An 18722-nucleotide genomic window follows, 5' to 3' on the forward strand; every position below is an offset into this window, starting at 1 on the left:
TATGGCAATCACTTATTCATCTCCCCCCAAGCTAAGTACAAAAACAATAATATTAGACCGACCGCTTTGAGCTAAACTATATGGATTTGGGTTATGTACAATTGCAATCTACATGCAATCAACCACATCTGAACCGTCTGATCTTGATTGGACAGTCAAGATGTGACCGACTACATGCAATTACATTGCGCACAATCCAAACCATATTACACTTATTTATGGAAAGACAATATAATCATGATTTATGTAATTTTGTATCACAGAACATTCTCAATGCTATCAAAATGGTGATAAAATGTGTACTATACCAGAAATTATTGGTCTACAAACTTGATTTAGTTTCTAACTCAAGTACTAATATGTCGCACATATGCTCCAAGTTGTGACTGATGGTCTACATGGAATAAAACTGACAAAGAGGCGGCTGATGAAACTAAATCATTCATAGATTCGTATATCATGCATTTCTTTAGTTAAAATTTCTATCTACAGAAATGTTCTACACTTCTACTTCAAACATGTTTAAACTATTACATAGCTTTCTTGATTTTTCTTTTTTTGTAAAATAATGACTGTCGAAATATATATTTTTCCAAGTTTAATAACTTAAGGAATAATAATTCAATTTACTCTTTATACGTGTTTTGTGTGCATGTGAAACCATAAGTAAATGAACTAGGAGACTTCCTTCTTAGCATTTTTACCGGCATGCATTGTATGTTTGCTTCATATTCGTATGTTATTTACATGTTTTTCATGGATGTTTGCACAAATTCAAGAAAATGTTTTGATTAATAAATAAATTTAAATATGTTCTTACTTTTTTTTTTGGTGGTGGCTGGGTTCGAACCCCGGACTTTTTTTTTTGGTGGTGGCTGGGTTCGAACCCCGGACCTTTGCATATATTATGCATTGTCCATATCAACTGAGCTATGTAACACCCTATTTCTATTAAGCGGTAAAACACGCGAATACATCAGAAATATTCTAGAAATAGATGCTACGTCTCCGAATAAACCACAATTCATACATGCATAAAGATCATGTTACACCACATAGCAGCGGAACAACATATAATTCATAAACAATCTCTGGATCTCCAAACTAAATACAAATGTATCATCCAAATCTCAAATAACAGAATATCTCAACAACTCCGAAATACAAAGTCAAATAAACAACATGCAAAGACTATCCTTGATCAGAGCCCTAATCTAGACACATGCATGAAAAAGAGGAACTCCACTCCTCGGCATCAACAAGCAACAACTAAGCATCCTGCACTCCATCTACCCGTCCATACGGAAAGGTGGGTGGTAAACCACTGAAGGTTAGCATTACATCATCATAATCCACGAAAAACATTTATCATGAACATTGGAAATGAAAGAATATATTCAAGAATAACAATTCATACATATTATTCATAAGTAATCTCAACATATACATACTATCATTCCAAGTTCATCTCTACAAGTGTATCATACACATATATCCAACTCACCTTGTCAATCAACAATTAACAATCAATAATCCAATCCACAATTACAGTTAGCAAAACAATCATCACACACATTGCAAATGCAATTCAATCCACCAACAGTTTATGCAATGATTCTAGACTCATCTAGATGCATGTGGTACCAAATCACCTCAAAGTCGTCACCTTCGATGCAACAAAAACATCGTACCCACCTCAATTGGATATAAAATCCGCCACCATCAGTCATGAATACATGAACATATGACTCAACTACAAATGCATATGTTCACACAAACAATAATCACCTCACCATCACCAATACATGTATATATGCAATCATCAACAATTCATCACCAATTAACACATATACAATCACCAACAACATCAAAATCACACAACATAAAGTTGTCACATAATTGCACCACCAATCATCTTCACATATCATATAACAATTCCCCATAAAGGATTCACAATCAATTGATTCTCAAAAGTCATTTTTAGTCAAGTTCGTCTCTCCAAGTCATAACTTAAAATTAATTGAACAATTAATTCAAAACCAAGTAAACAAGCTCAATAGCCTAAGCCTTGTATTCTCATAGTCCACGTGTGTGTGCAGTAGAGGTTACGTAAGCATTTCATCGGCCAAATACGACGAATTCATAAAAATCACAAAGTTCGTCTCACTTTATCACTTTTCAAGAAATCTCCATTTTCGAATCAAAACAAGTTAGATCCATCACACCATCAGTTGAATACTCTAAAACACCTTAATTGAACTTAGAGAACATAAGTTTGAAGTTAAGAAACATTCCACAGAGTTTGGGTTGACTTAGAAATAGTTATGCGGAATTTTCGTAAAATTTCCCTAAGACCACCTTGGAGTATTTTCCTCATAACTCACAAACCAAAAATCATTTTTAAGTCAAACCAAAGCCTCTGGAAAGCTAACAAAATTATCTACAACTTTCATGTTTACGTCAAAAGCCAAATCAAAACAGAAATGTGAGAAAAAGACGCGAGAACACAGAACAGACGTGCTGTCTGAACAGCAGCTCCTGAACTGGATCAGCTTCTGAACTGGTTCAGCTTCTGAACTGCTTCAGCTTCTAAACTGGTTCAGCTTCTGAACTGCTTCTGAACTGGTTCAGCTTCTGAACTGCTTCTGAACTGGTTCAGCTTCTGAACTGCTTCTGAACTGGTTCAGCTTCTGAACTGCTTCTGAACAGTAGCGCTTCTGAACAGTAGCAGATTTTCAACCTTCACGTTTTCGCTCATAAAAATCAAATCGTTAATCCGTTTTCGACGCCGTTTTCGCCTATACGCTCCTGACACTTAGCTCTATCATAATCTACAGAAAAATTCAAGTTTCAACCATCCCAAAATCATTTCTCCCAAACCTCACATAATCATTTCTTTTGCGAAAATGCTTAAACACCGACGTTTCACACGAAAAACCCGTTTTCTCCCAAACAACTCGACTAACACAATCACAATATGAAAACAGAAATTCTACCAATTCCAATTCATCCAAAAACATCAAAAACTCAGTCAACAACCTCATATATCAAAATTTCATTTGGGTCCTTCACATGAACAACTTAACACAAACTTCACCAATTTGAACAACAACAACAAATCTCATCATAATTCATCATTTCAATGATACCCATTGCATCAATTCATCAACAACACATGTTAAAACAACAACAACAACATTTGAACATGAATTCATCAACAATTCAACAACCACAACTTCATTCTTCATCAATTTTTGCTCAAGAACACAATTTACCCACAATTATGCATTTCAACATGTTAATTCACATACTAGCTTGCAATTATCATATAAATCATATTCTCAAACATAACAACAACAATCATGCACGAATTTACAACAATTAGATTCAATTCATCAATTTCATAAAAATGGGTAAGAAAGAAAAAGTTATGAATTATGGTTGAATTCTAACCCTCTTACCTCTAGCACCAAGACTCTCTAACCCAAGCTTCAATTTAGCTCTTAGATGATGAATCCTCTCTTGCCTCTAACCCTTGTTCTTGTTCTTCCTTCTAGTCTCTATCTCTTTTCTTCTCAAATGAAAAATGTTGTGGAAAAACCCTATTTCTCTACTAACATTAGTTTATATAGGTTCACTTAATTGGGCTTATCTCACAAACCTTAATGGGCCTAACCCATTTCTATTCCAACCTCAAAAATGTTATTACTCTCTTAACGGTAAAATACATCACCAACGGTAAAATACATCACCAACGGCCACTTACCGGTAAATAAAATAATTACTACGCTCTTTAGTAAATTGGTGAAATAATAACTCTCACTAAGTACTAAAAATAGTCCTCAACTAATTTACAAAACTACCCCTACTCTCAAAATGACCAAAATGCCCCTAAGTCCAAAATGACTAAAATACCCTTCTAACTCCGAATTCTATGAATCCCAACCAAAATACACACAAGAGCAAATAATCACAAATAAACATATATAACACACATAAATAAATAATTAAAAATAAATCTAACGCAAAATCGGGCTGTTACAAGCTACGCTCACGAGGACGTTCACGTTCTTACTTTTTATTTAGTCGGTCATTTACTGTCACGCTACTAATCTAAATGTAAAATAATTGATATGATGATTATTGAGAAGCATGATAAAGGCCAAAAAATTAATAATAGAAAGATTAATGATTTTAGACTTGTTAGCATGGAGAAGTTGATTATAACTAAATGTATATCACTTTATATAGTTATAGTAAGTTAACTAATATAATCAACTAATCACAATTAACTTTTAACTATCTTAAACAATATTAAACTAATTCTAATTAATATTCAACTATATCTAACAATTCCTCATAAATTAAAAGTATGAATTCAACTTGAGTTGAACAATATAATGTAATTTATAAATGCAAGTTACAAGAAAATACAAGTTGTAATCACATCTGGTAAATAAGAAAAAACTGATGACTAAAGTGATATAGCACAAAGAGTTTTTTTTTTTTTTAGAAGGAAGCACAAAGAGTATTTAAAATGCTTAACATAAGGGAGAAGATATAGAGAGTACAAATTGTTTAATTGTCACTGTGTAAAAGCATATAAAGAATGAAAAATGTTTAACTATCATATGGTAGAAGTAAAAAGGAATTTAAAATGTGTAACAACCATAAAATGTTTAACTACCAACAAAGTCAACAGTGGCTAAATAGAGTATTTTGAATAATATTATGAATTTCAAAACTTATCTTTATAGTTAAATAGATATTCAAAACGTTTGATGTACTCTATATGAGGATATACATTTTAAATTAAAAAAAAAAAAGAGTGATGTGATAGATGTAATAAGTTAATGATGTGATAAAGAGAGAATTGAGTTAAATAGATAGATATATGAAAAAATAGAGATATTCAAATATCATTATCTTTAAAAAATAGATTTTGCTAACAAATGTTCCAAGACATTTATTTAAGGATTTTATCAAAGGAGATCTTGCTTCTCCTAAGTAAACTAGTCAAGATACCCGTGCTGAGCACGGGTAGCGCGGCTGTGCCGCGCGGCGAAACATGTGTCGTTGTGCGAAGAGGTGTGTCAGCGCGAACAAAAATCATACTAAACAATGTTATAATAAATTATAAATATTTTACATCTTTATCATTTGTCACTAACTTTAACTAATTATGTAGTGACAAAATTAGTATTCCCTCCATTTTAAAATGAGTATCGTTTTAGCCAAAAAATTGTTTCAAAATGAATGTCACTTTCGGTTTCCAATGCAATAATAACTTTTTCTTTTCAATTGTACCCTTCAATTAATACTATGTTACACTACTTCCAAAATATTATTTTTTTCTTTAATGAAAAAAAAAAACCAATAGTTGATTAGGATAATTTGGTAAAATTGCTATGACATTTGACTACTTTATTCTATTTCTTAATCTGTGTGCAATTGGCTAAAGCGACACTCATTTTGAAATGGAGGGAGTATATCATTATAGGTGACTAATTTTGAGTCGTGTGTATCAATTATATTTGATTTGGGCAATTTCGGTAGGTGTTGAATGGAGTATTTAAAAAAAAAAATCTTCTATATAATATTTCTATAAAATGTTATTTATTTTATTAGCAAATATCATAATTAATTTTCAAAATCGAGTTGTCAAAGCAAACCAAAATATTAGGTTAAGACAATACAAAAATTTTGGCAGTCGTTAAGTAAACTTATGTATATGTATACATTAGATTAGGGTTCAAATCGAGTCACGTGTATCAATTATACACTCCATGGATAGTTTTGGTAGTAGAAATTTTATATGGAGTTTTTTATTTTGAAGGACAATTGGATTGGCAATCTTTAAGTTTCATATGTATTTGTATACATTATAACAATGATCAAATTGTTCCCCATATGTCAATTATACCCTTTTTGGGTAATCTTTGTAAAAGAAGTTTTATATGGAGTTTTTTTTGTGTGAAATGATATAGTTATTAAAAATCCATCTATTAACGTAAATAAGTTGGACGTTTGGATTCAAACTCAGACCGGCACATATTATAATATATTTTTATCCAATAAACTAAACTCGTCATCCACCAATTATATCGATATATTTATATATTTATGTTATCTATTGATGAATTGTATCTATACATCTTTGTAAATAAGAGTGATATTTTATACGTCTATGTCCTTTGAATAGATTTTATTCATTTATGTTATCTATTGATGAATTATATCGATGTATCTACCAATTTTTCTCATCTACTATTTTTATCTTATGAAATAACCATCCAATATAAAATAGAGTAAATTACACTACTCTTGCTCTCCCCTCGAAGATGCTTGAATTACAGTTCTCTCCCCTCTTATGTTAAAATATACACTCCCCTCCCCTCCCCTCTTATTCAAAACATATTAGAAATTGTTTACTCCACTACCCTAAGAGAAGTTTGAATTACATTCCCCTTCCCTCTTATGTTAAAATCTACACTTTACTCCCTCAATATTTTTTTTTAATTTCTAATAATCTAGCCATAAAAAAAATCTAACACACTTTGGAAAAAAATATATTGCGGATCTATTCTAATAATATAAACAAAATTTGAATCAAAAAAAATAAGAATTATCTAAAGCCTAACAAATATTTGGATCAAAAAAATAAATAAATTTGGATCAATACCACCAAAGTGAAGGATAAAGTGGTCAATACAACTATGTAATGGCAAAATAGTAAAATATATACTGATGAGTGGCAATGGCATAATGTTAATTTTTCTGTGGCTGTGTTAGTGGAAGAAATATACAAAAGATGAAGAAAAATTGAGATCTTCCTTCTCTCTCGTGAAGCTCTCTCCAACCCTCCCTCATTCACTAATCCTCCATTTTTGTCAATCTTCAAGCTTGCATGTGTTGAAAGTAGTAGGAAACAAAGTTAATTGGAACAAACTCAATTCCTCTCTTTTTCCCTCAATCTTCGTCCAACCCCCTTTACCGAAATTCACCTTTCAATCAAATTGAGTAATAAGGTATTTGTATGTAGAATTCTATATCGAAGATAGATGTTGGGTTGTTATAAGCTGGAGTGAGGACTTGTTAGGGAGCAAAGAAGCTTTGAAGAAGACAAACTGCATCAAGTGGAAAATTAGCTTTTGAGGTGGGTTTCCTTTCTTAGGCTTGAATTTAATTAGTTAAACTTGAAATTTTAGGTGAGATTAATAGATATTGTGATTAGTATGAATGATGAAATTAGATAGTGATGGGAATTCTCATGTTAAATTAGTTTAATTCAATAATTAGCTGAGCATGAGTTGATAATTACTATTAGTGTCCCCTTAATTTTACTAATGGGCTGAAATTGTTTAGGAAATAATGTTGAGACATGCATAAGAAAAAGTGAATTCCCCTATATGTGTTAGCTTGACTCATGAATTAGATAAACACTGTTGGAGTTATTAGCTTCCTAGCCTTGAACCTTTTATATTTGTCTCTGATTCCCAACCTTTTGGAAATCAATTGGAAGGCTCATAATGTTTCTCCATCTTGAAATTGTTGTGTTTTCCCACTGCTGATGTTTCTTTATAATGGAGGTCAATTGGAATGATCGATCATATACTTTATCATTTCTCTTCTGTATATTACTCAAGTTTGTAATCAAATTGATCCATATATTATCCTTGGTTCCTCGTTTCACTAATTTTCACCTCTTCCTTCTCCACTATGAGTTCATGTGATAATCAATCATTTATGATTCTAGTTCCTTATCCTTCCTTCACTCTATTAACATTTGAAGTATTTTAACTTTGGTTCCCACTTCATTACAAAATTGGTTGTAGTTTTTTTCTTTGTATCACACACAAGACCAAATAGCTAATATTTCCATAAAAGTCATACATGTTGAAGGGGTGTGGTTATGGTACATAAGGAGATCCTTATGCACCGTGCATAATTGCTTTCTACACCCAACATAATTGCTTTCTACACCTCAAGTGAAAGCTTAATTCTAATAAGTAGAGGTGTCAATAGAGCCCCAAATTTCAAAGTCCACTTAAAAAAGCTCCCACCAAGCCCACTAAATTAAAGCCCCATATTATAATTTTTTTCTTAACAATTTATTTATGCAAAATAGTTTATTCGAAATAGTTTATTTATGCAAAACAACTTATTAGAATGATTTTTTAAAACCCGCTTATTCAAAACAACTTATTTATGCAAAACAGCTTATTCCGATCTCATTTTAAAAAGCAACTTATTCAAAACAGCTTATTTATGCAAAACAGCTTATTCGAAACAACTTATTAGGATCACTTTTTTTAAAACCGCTTATTCAAAACAACTTATTTATGCAAAACAACTTATTTGTGCAAAACAGCTTGTTTATACAAAACAGCTTATTCCGATTTCATTTTAAAAAACAACTTGTACAAAACAACTTATTTATGCAAAACAACATATTTATGCAAAACAACTTATTCAAAACAGCTTATTTATGCAAAACAGCTTATTCGAAACAACTTATTTATACAAAACAGCTTATTTGTGCAAAACAGCTTATTTGTGCAAAACAGCTTATTTATACAAAACAGCTTATTCTGATTTCATTTTAAAAAACAACTTATTCAAAACAACTTATTTATGCAAAACAACATATTTATGCAAAACAACTTATTCAAAACAGCTTATTTATGCAAATCAGCTTATTCGAAACAACTTATTTACACAAAATAGCTTATTTGTGCAAAACAGCTTATTCAAAACAACTTATTTATACAAAACAGCTTATTTATGCAAAACAGCTTATTTATACAAAACAGCTTATTCCGATTTCATTTTAAAAAAACAACTTATTCAAAACAACTTATATATGCAAAACAACATATTTATGCAAAACAACTTATTCAAAACACCTTATTTATGCAAAAAAAGCTTATTCGAAACAACTTATTTATACAAAATAGCTTATTTGTGCAAAACAGCTTATTCAAAACAACTTATTTATACAAAACAGCTTATTTGTGCAAAACAGCTTATTCAAAACAGCTTATTTATACAAAACAACTTATTCTGATTTCATTTTAAAAAACAACTTATTCAAAACAACTTATTTATGCAAAACAACATATTTATGCAAAAACAACTTATTCAAAACAGCTTATTTATGCAAAACAGCTTATTCGAAACAACTTATTTATACAAAATAGCTTATTTGTGCAAAACAGCTTAATCAAAACAACATATTTATACAAAACAGCTTATTTGTGCAAAACAGCTTATTTATACAAAACAGCTTATTCCGATTTCATTTTAAAAAAACAACTTATTCAAAACAACTTATATATGCAAAACAACATATTTATGCAAAACAACTTATTCAAAACACCTTATTTATGCAAAAAAAGCTTATTCGAAACAACTTATTTATACAAAATAGCTTATTTGTGCAAAACAGCTTATTCAAAACAACTTATTTATACAAAACAGCTTATTTGTGCAAAACAGCTTATTCAAAACAGCTTATTTATACAAAACAACTTATTCTGATTTCATTTTAAAAAACAACTTATTCAAAACAACTTATTTATGCAAAACAACATATTTATGCAAAACAACTTATTCAAAACAGCTTATTTATGCAAATCAGCTTATTCGAAACAACTTATTTACACAAAATAGCTTATTTGTGCAAAACAGCTTATTCAAAACAACTTATTTATACAAAACAGCTTATTTATGCAAAACAGCTTATTTATACAAAACAGCTTATTCCGATTTCATTTTAAAAAAACAACTTATTCAAAACAACTTATATATGCAAAACAACATATTTATGCAAAACAACTTATTCAAAACACCTTATTTATGCAAAAAAAGCTTATTCGAAACAACTTATTTATACAAAATAGCTTATTTGTGCAAAACAGCTTATTCAAAACAACTTATTTATACAAAACAGCTTATTTGTGCAAAACAGCTTATTCAAAACAGCTTATTTATACAAAACAACTTATTCTGATTTCATTTTAAAAAACAACTTATTCAAAACAACTTATTTATGCAAAACAACATATTTATGCAAAAACAACTTATTCAAAACAGCTTATTTATGCAAAACAGCTTATTCGAAACAACTTATTTATACAAAATAGCTTATTTGTGCAAAACAGCTTAATCAAAACAACATATTTATACAAAACAGCTTATTTGTGCAAAACAGCTTATTTATACAAAACAGCTTATTCCGATTTCATTTTAAAAAACAACTTATTCAAAACAACTTATATATGCAAAACAACATATTATGCAAAACAACTTATTCAAAACAGCTTATTTATGCAAAACAGCTTATTCGAAACAACTTATTTATACAAAATAGCTTATTTGTGCAAAACAGCTTATTCAAAACAACTTATTTATACAAAACAGCTTATTTGTGCAAAACAGCTTATTCAAAATAGCTTATTTATACAAAACAGCTTATTCGAAACAACTTATTTATATAAAATAGCTTATTTGTGCAAAATAGCTTATTCAAAACAACTTATTTATACAAAACAGCTTGTTTGTGCAAAACAGCTATTTTGCACAAAATAAGCTGTTTTGAATAAGCTTTTTATGAGTTAGTGAGAGAAATGAGTATGGATTATGAGTTTCTTTACTGGAACGTTGTTTAACATGTTATACACTGAAATTATTACTGAAACCATAATTATGGTTTAATGGTTTTGATAATCATGTATGTGAAACCAAGATAAATGTGTAATGATTTTTAATGAAATTATTATTGTTAGATGGTTTTGAATAATGATTAAGATGTTATACAGTGAAATTATTACTGAAACCATAATTATGGTTTAATGGTTTTGATAGTCTTCTATGAGAAACCAAAATAATTGTCTAATAATTTTGCTATGGCTATGGTTTCTGTGAGTTGGTTTCAAAACCATTTTGCTGTGGAAATGGTTTCCGTGAGTTGTACTCCAAAACCATTTTGCAGTGAAAATGGTTTCCGTGAGTTGTACTCCAAAACCATTTTGCAGTGAAAATTGTTTCCGTGAGTTAGACTCCAAAACCATTTTGCAGTGAAAATGGTTTCCATGAGTAATGCTAACACCAGATCCGAACCGGATTGATCATAAACAACACAATTCATCACAACATTCTCAATAATTCATCAAATCCGAATTCCAGCTTATACCAACAGATTTCACATCGAATCATTTCCCAATTCCAGTAAAAATGGTTTTGTAATAAAAAAATTGTGATAAACATTTAAATCATTATTAAGTAACCACTTAATAGTACACACTTATAACCTAATGTGAATTAATCAATAAGTAACCACTTTTTTGTAAAGCCTCGTCATCTCTCTTTTATTTCTTACGTTGTAAAACGAATTTCTGACTTTGTCTAAATATAATCGCGCTTTAATGGTTTTAATAGACTTGTATGTGAAAGAAAAATAATTTTCAAATGCTAAATAAAATAAAAGAATAGTGAAAATTATTATTGACAAATGATTTTAAATAAAAACTATTACTGAAACCATAAGTGTGGTTTAATGGTTTTGATAGTGTTCTACACGAAACCAAACTAATTGTTTAATGGTTTTGCTATGGGTATGGTTTCTGTGAGTTGTACTCCAAAACCATTTTGCTGTGGAAATGGTTTATGTGAGTTGTACTTCAAAACCATTAGATGTACTTAATGGTTTTCTTTGATCCAACATGGTGCATATCACAATCAAAAATAAAAAACATATGGAATTTTCTAACCATAACAGAACATTTTCAAAACCATCAGATTCATGCACCAACTTTGAATTCTTAGCAACAGAATCACAATTCTCAGAAAAATTCCCAATTTGATTTCGACAATTTCTCAAACCAAGTCCATCATCAATTTTCCCAAATTCAAATCAATCCCTAATCTCTCCAACTCATTACTCCCAATTCTCCTCCTCTTCAACGTCGTCCTTTCACAATCAACGTCGTCCTTTTTCTTCCAAAAATCAAGAATGCAAAGGAACTTGAAAATCTCCAGCAAACTTCATCACCAAACCAATCAAACTCATCATCTATATGTAACCAAAATTGAAAATCATAGCAAGATTCGAATTCAAACACAAAATCATCGGTAGTAACAGTTGACAAATTCCTGAAAGGATGGGACCTGAGAATTGAACCAAAACAAGTGAATGAAATAAAAGTGAAGAAAATATGAATTTCAATCAAAACAGAACACAGTAACATAACTTTGATTTTCTCAATGCGTCTCTTGATTTCTTGTGAACAAGCTTCACAATACATGTGAACTTTCAGAATCACTATCATAACCTTAGGCTGCACCATATAATAAAATAAAAATGATAAAAATGATCCATCACAGATTCAGATAAATTTAAAAAGAAAAAATAATAATTAATTAACCTCTTCAGCTTTCTTTTCTTCCTCTGGCTTAGGTTTCTCTTTCTCTTCAATTTTTTTCTCTTGTTCTGAAGGTGGTTTTGGGATCGGAGAAAGAAGCTCAACTTGTCTATGACTCTTCCTTTGAACTCTTTCAAGAACCTTCAATGGATCCGCTTTTTCTCCTTTAACAACAACCTTGTGAGATTTGCAATCAGTAACCACATCTTCATAATTATAAATCTACACGATTTCAAGCATAGCGTTCCGCAATTCAAAATAGAAATCTCTACAAATTCACAATCACGCAAACTTGTCACGAATTACAATACACACATACCTCAGAAGAATAGGGATGATCTGCAATTCCGTTTGGGATCGGCGACCTAGGAATCGAATAAGCTGTTTGTGCAAAATAGCTTATTTTGTGCAAAATAGTTGTTTTGCACAAATAAGCTGTTTTGTATAAATAAGTTGTTTTGAATAAGCTGTTTTGCACAAATAAGCTATTTTGTATAAATAAGTTGTTTCGAATAAGCAGTTTTGTATAAATAAGCTGTTTTGAATAAGCTGTTTTGTACAAATACGCTGTTTTGTATAAATAAGTTGTTTCGAATAAGCTGTTTTGCATAAATAAACTGTTTTGAATAAGTTGTTTTGCATAAATATGTTGTTTTGCATAAATAAGTTGTTTTGAATAAGTTGTTTTTTAAAATGAAATCGGAATAAGTTGTTTTGTATAAATAAGCTGTTTTGAATAAGCTGTTTTGCACAAATAAGCTATTTTGTATAAATAAGTTGTTTTGAATAAGTTGTTTTGCACAAATAAGCTATTTTGTATAAATAAGTTGTTTCGAATAAGCTGTTTTGCATAAATAAGCTGTTTTGAATAAGTTGTTTTGCATAAATATGTTGTTTTGCATAAATAAGTTGTTTTGAATAAGTTGTTTTTTAAAATGAAATCGGAATAAGCTGTTTTGTATAAATAAGCTGTTTTGAATAAGCTGTTTTGCACAAATAAGCTATTTTGTATAAATAAGTTGTTTTGAATAAGTTGTTTTGCACAAATAAGCTATTTTGTATAAATAAGTTGTTTCGAATAAGCTGTTTTGCATAAATAAGCTGTTTTGAATAAGTTGTTTTGCATAAATATGTTGTTTTGCATAAATAAGTTGTTTTGAATAAGTTGTTTTTTTAAAATGAAATCGGAATAAGCTGTTTTGTATAAATAAGCTGTTTTGAATAAGCTGTTTTGAACAAATAAGCTGTTTTGCATAAATAAGTTGTTTTGAATAAGCGGTTTTAAAAAAAGTGATCCTAATAAGTTGTTTCGAATAAGCTGTTTTGCATAAATAAGCTATTTTGAATAAGTTGGTTTTTAAAATTAATCGGAATAAGTTGTTTTGTATAAATAAGCTGTTTTGAATAAGCTGTTTTGCACAAATAAGCTATTTTGTATAAATAAGTTGTTTTGAATAAGCTGTTTTGCACAAATAAGCTCTTTTGTATAAATAAGTTGTTTCAAATAAGTTGTTTTGCATAAATAAGCTGTTTTGAATAAGTTGTTTTGCATAAATATGTTGTTTTGCATAAATAAGTTGTTTTGAATAAGTTGTTTTTTAAAATGAAATCGGAATAAGTTGTTTTGTATAAATAAGCTGTTTTGCACAAATAAGCTATTTTGTATAAATAAGTTGTTTTGCACAAATAAGCTATTTTGTATAAATAAGTTGTTTCGAATAAGCTGTTTTGCATAAATAAGCTGTTTTGAATAAGTTGTTTTGCATAAATATGTTGTTTTGCATAAATAAGTTGTTTTGAATAAGTTGTTTTTTAAAATGAAATCGGAATAAGCTGGTTTGTATAAATAAGCTGTTTTGAATAAGCTGTTTTGAATAAGCGGTTTCAAAAAAAGTGATCCTAATAAGTTGTTTCGAATAAGCTGTTTTGCATAAATAATCTATTTTGAATAAGTTGGTTTTTAAAATTAATCGGAATAAGTTGTTTTGTATAAATAAGCTGTTTTGAATAAGCTGTTTTGCACAAATAAGCTATTTTGTATAAATAAGTTGTTTTGAATAAGCTGTTTTGCACAAATAAGCTCTTTTGTATAAATAAGTTGTTTCAAATAAGTTGTTTTGCATAAATAAGCTGTTTTGAATAAGTTGTTTTGCATAAATATGTTGTTTTGCATAAATAAGTTGTTTTGAATAAGTTGTTTTTTAAAATGAAATCGGAATAAGTTGTTTTGTATAAATAAGCTGTTTTGCACAAATAAGCTATTTTGTATAAATAAGTTGTTTTGCACAAATAAGCTATTTTGTATAAATAAGTTGTTTCGAATAAGCTGTTTTGCATAAATAAGCTGTTTTGAATAAGTTGTTTTGCATAAATATGTTGTTTTGCATAAATAAGTTGTTTTGAATAAGTTGTTTTTTAAAATGAAATCGGAATAAGCTGTTTTGTATAAATAAGCTGTTTTGAATAAGCTGTTTTGAATAAGCGGTTTCAAAAAAAGTGATCCTAATAAGTTGTTTCGAATAAGCTGTTTTGCATAAATAATCTATTTTGAATAAGTTGGTTTTTAAAATTAATCGGAATAAGCTTTTTTGCATAAATAAGTTGTTTTGAATAAGCGGTTTTTAAAAAATCATTCTAATAAGTTGTTTTGCATAAATAAACTATTTCGAATAAGTTATTTTGCATAAATAAATTGTTAAGAAAAAAATTATAATATGGGGCTTTATTAGGCCCACAAATAAATAGATTTTATAGTGGACCCAAATAATTCTTTTCACTTGGGGTGTAGAAAGCAATTATGTTGGGTGTAGAAAGCAATTATGCACGGTGCATAAGGATCTCCTTATGCATAATAACTTTTGCCATGTTGAAGCTTCTACCCTTGTGTATATGATAAAAATGTCACTTGGGTTAATCAATGGGAATGATTCTTTTCTCCTAACTTGGTTCAGTTTCATGTTTACTACTTATGTTCTGCTTAGTATATAGGGAAAATAAGTGATTCTAAGGATCATTTTAATAAAATTATTTGTTAATAAAAATATTCTTTTCTCCTATATAGGGAAAATAAGTGATTCTAAGGATCATTTTAATAAAATTGTTTGTTAATAAAAATATTCTTTTCTCCTAATTTTTGTTAAGTCAAAATATTTAACAATAATAATCTAAAAAAGGATCTCAAAAAAAAATCTATAAAAAGGGGAAATTTAAAGTGTACACAATTTTTTTTTGAGAGATCCTTTTTATAGATTATTATTGTTAATAAAAATATTGACTTATTTGAGAGGAATAATAAGATTATATTAATTTTAATCTATATCAAACATCTAATTTCATTGTAAAATATATTATTTAAAAAAAATTATAAAATTGTCTACCATGAGAACATATGTCTATTTGGGCTTTGCTCAATGGGTCAACCCACAAATAACCCAACTCAAGGATAAAACCCTAAAAACAACAGTAGCCGCCGCAGGCAAACACACTCTCTCTCTCTCTCTCTCTCTCTCTGTGTGTTTTTTTTCTTCTTCAATACAACATTTCTCATCAATTAACCACCACCTTCTCTCTTCATTTCCGACCAACTCCGACCACCACACATCAAAATCAAAACTACAATTCCTTCCCTTTCATTTTCCTCTACAGAAGCCACAAAAAATAATGGTAATCGGTGCATCTTTGTTGTCAACCACCAATCGGAAAATAGCCTCATCGGAAAAGTTATTTCATCAGTTTCTCTTTATCTTAGATTCTTTGTAACGATTTGAAGCTCCATTCTCTTTTCTTCATTCGTATCATACATGCAACAAAAACAATGAGAAGATTATGTTAGATCCAATTATGTTGTGTTTTTTCCTGTTCTTCATTCATGTAATTGATTTTATATTTTGGTATTTAATCCTCTTAATTTTCAATAAAAAAAAAAACCCTTCTATTGTTTTTTTTTCTTCTGGTAAGTTTGTACAAAAACTTTTGAGTTTTTTCAACGATAAAAGTCTTTAAAACTAATTCTGTTGATATATAAAACAAACTTTTTAATGATCCATTTGATTTAAGACAACTTCTTTTTCCTTTGGATCTGCATATCTGTTTTTATTTTATTTGTTTGTATTTTTGTGTGTAATTTTTTAATGCAGAAATGTATTTTTTTTTACATGCTTGAATGTAATTTTGACACTACAGTCAGTACTCTCTTACATGATTTAGAGTAAGATTTACTTGATTAGAGACATTAAAAAATAATTTTTGACAAATGCAAGGAAATGCAAGGAGATTATGTTATTTTCTAAGTTAAAAAATTAGTGACATTTATGATTTAACAATAATAGTATAAAGTTTATTATAATAAAATTGTATAATGTTTGTAATAAAAAAAATTGTAGTATATATTCTGATATGTTCATGAATTTTTATAGCAAATAAGATAGACAACCAACATAAACCTCTCAATAAAGGACAATGAGCAGAAAAACTATTTTTTTAACATTTATAACACAATTGTTGTCATTGATTTTATTCTATAAACTTCATCTACTTTCTTTTGGTTGATTATTTCATTCCTCCTCACATGAGAACTGTGTTATTTAAGTAGACATAGTAGAATAAAAGAACAAATTTATATTTTGTATACCTTGATGGCAATTTGTTATTTTGATGAAGTTTAAGAAAAATGCTTTAAGCTGCTCACTATTTTCACCATCGACTTCTCTTCACCCTAAACCTCAAACATAAAGGAAATAATTAATTATAAAAAAATATAAGAATATAAAACAATAAAATGTGAAGAAGAAAGAAGAAGAAATAGATAGATATAACACTGAGAAAGAGACAGAGAAAATGAGAAGGGGAGAGGAGAGAAATGAAATCTGTTTTTTTTAGAAAGAAGGTAAGAGAGGGAATATAAAGTGAATGAATGAATTTTGAAATTTGAAATTTATGAATAGTAAAAAGTTGGATAAATGCTTGCATCTTTGGCAAACCCATGGTTAATAGACTATATCAACAGTGTTCAATCAAAAAAGTGGTATTCTGTTACAAAATATCATGTCTACCCTTTGTGTTATAGTTAAAATTGAGTTTAGGAGAAGGGTATTAGAAGTCCGATATTGGTAAAAAACTCAGGATTCTCCCATTTCAAATTTTTTTACAATGTTACCCTTTGATAAAGTGAAAATACAGTGCAGTTAAAAATTTAGTGGCAGGGACAATTGTGAAATTTTGGTAGGCATTTGTTTTCTCATATATATATTTGATTACAACCAAGCCAGCACACTACAAGAGGTGGACCCGGATACTTTCCATTACCTTCCACAATGCTTCTATCAACACCAATAAAGGCCACCACAGCACACAACATCAAAATATAACACTAAATAAATATTCAGAACAAACTCTTTAATCTCTCTATATGTGTTCCTTTCTTTTGAGTTTAACGACTCATTTTAAAAATTAAAAAAATACTTCTAGAACAAAAATGAATTGATGAAGCTATCTATTTATTGAATTTTTCTTGAGAAAAAAAGGAAAATAGACTAAAGGTAAAAGAAGAAGAAAATAGAGAAAAAAATACTAATCATATACTGTTATGACTCTGATATTATGTTAGAGAAGCATGATGTAGCCCATCAGAAAATAACAAATGAAATGATAGACACAATTGATTTTTGAATTGTGTAATGGAAATAAAAGTATATTGACTAATTATAGTAACCATAATGTAACTAATATAACCAATCACAACTCCTTCAAAAATAAAAAATCAAAACTAATGTTTAACTATTTTAAGCAATATAAAATTATTTATAATCAGCATCCAACTATAGAGATAACTAAGAATAACATTTTTTTCAAAAAAATATTAAAAATGAACCAAGTGTATATTAACTTACAAATCACTACATTGATGAATTTAAAACTGCATCATCATATATCTAGATATTTTTTGAGAGTAACATATATCTAGATAGTACTGATTTAATTTGTACATATATATAGGTCAATTTGCAAAAGACGTGACGAAGAAGGACATGTGCAAAGGCACAAGTAATGGACAAGTTTTTTTAGGTATGCGTTGTTTTTAAAGTAACTTCGTTCCCCATGCCACCTGGGTTACCTTACTTAGGCTATTTATTTCATTTTCTTTTAATTAAGTTAAAATTTTTGGAGAATGTTAACTAGTGTTCCAAGGGTATTGGTTAAGCAACTAAAACACGTAAAAAGAATTAATAAAAATAATATAATTATTACTTGATCGAATGTAATATCTTATATTTTTAAGACAAAATTTCTTCTTAGGGCACT

General features: G+C 29.0%; 2 long non-coding RNA genes across 3 annotated transcripts; both read right to left on the bottom strand.

The window, feature by feature from the left end:
• Positions 1–1005: 1005 nt before the first annotated feature.
• Positions 1006–3585, bottom strand: LOC146957312 (uncharacterized). The gene is made up of 2 exons (XR_015018271.1): positions 3462–3585; positions 1006–1289 (listed from the first exon to the last, which is right to left on the bottom strand). It is a non-coding gene; the product is annotated as an uncharacterized LOC146957312 (long non-coding RNA).
• A 7892-nt stretch (positions 3586–11477) lies between these two features.
• On the bottom strand, positions 11478–13153 carry LOC146957313 (uncharacterized). 2 transcript variants are annotated; one of them, XR_015022779.1, is made up of 3 exons: positions 12742–13138; positions 12426–12644; positions 11478–12338 (listed from the first exon to the last, which is right to left on the bottom strand). It is a non-coding gene; the product is annotated as an uncharacterized LOC146957313 (long non-coding RNA). The 2 variants fall into 2 exon arrangements; XR_015022775.1 differs by having other exon boundaries at positions 12426–13153.
• Between the last annotated feature and the right edge of the window lie 5569 nt (positions 13154–18722).

The sequence above is a fragment of the Medicago sativa genome, chromosome 1, assembly GCF_051527215.1.
Source record: "Medicago sativa cultivar Bolivia chromosome 1, Bolivia_mono, whole genome shotgun sequence".
Taxonomy (NCBI): Eukaryota; Viridiplantae; Streptophyta; class Magnoliopsida; order Fabales; family Fabaceae; genus Medicago; species Medicago sativa.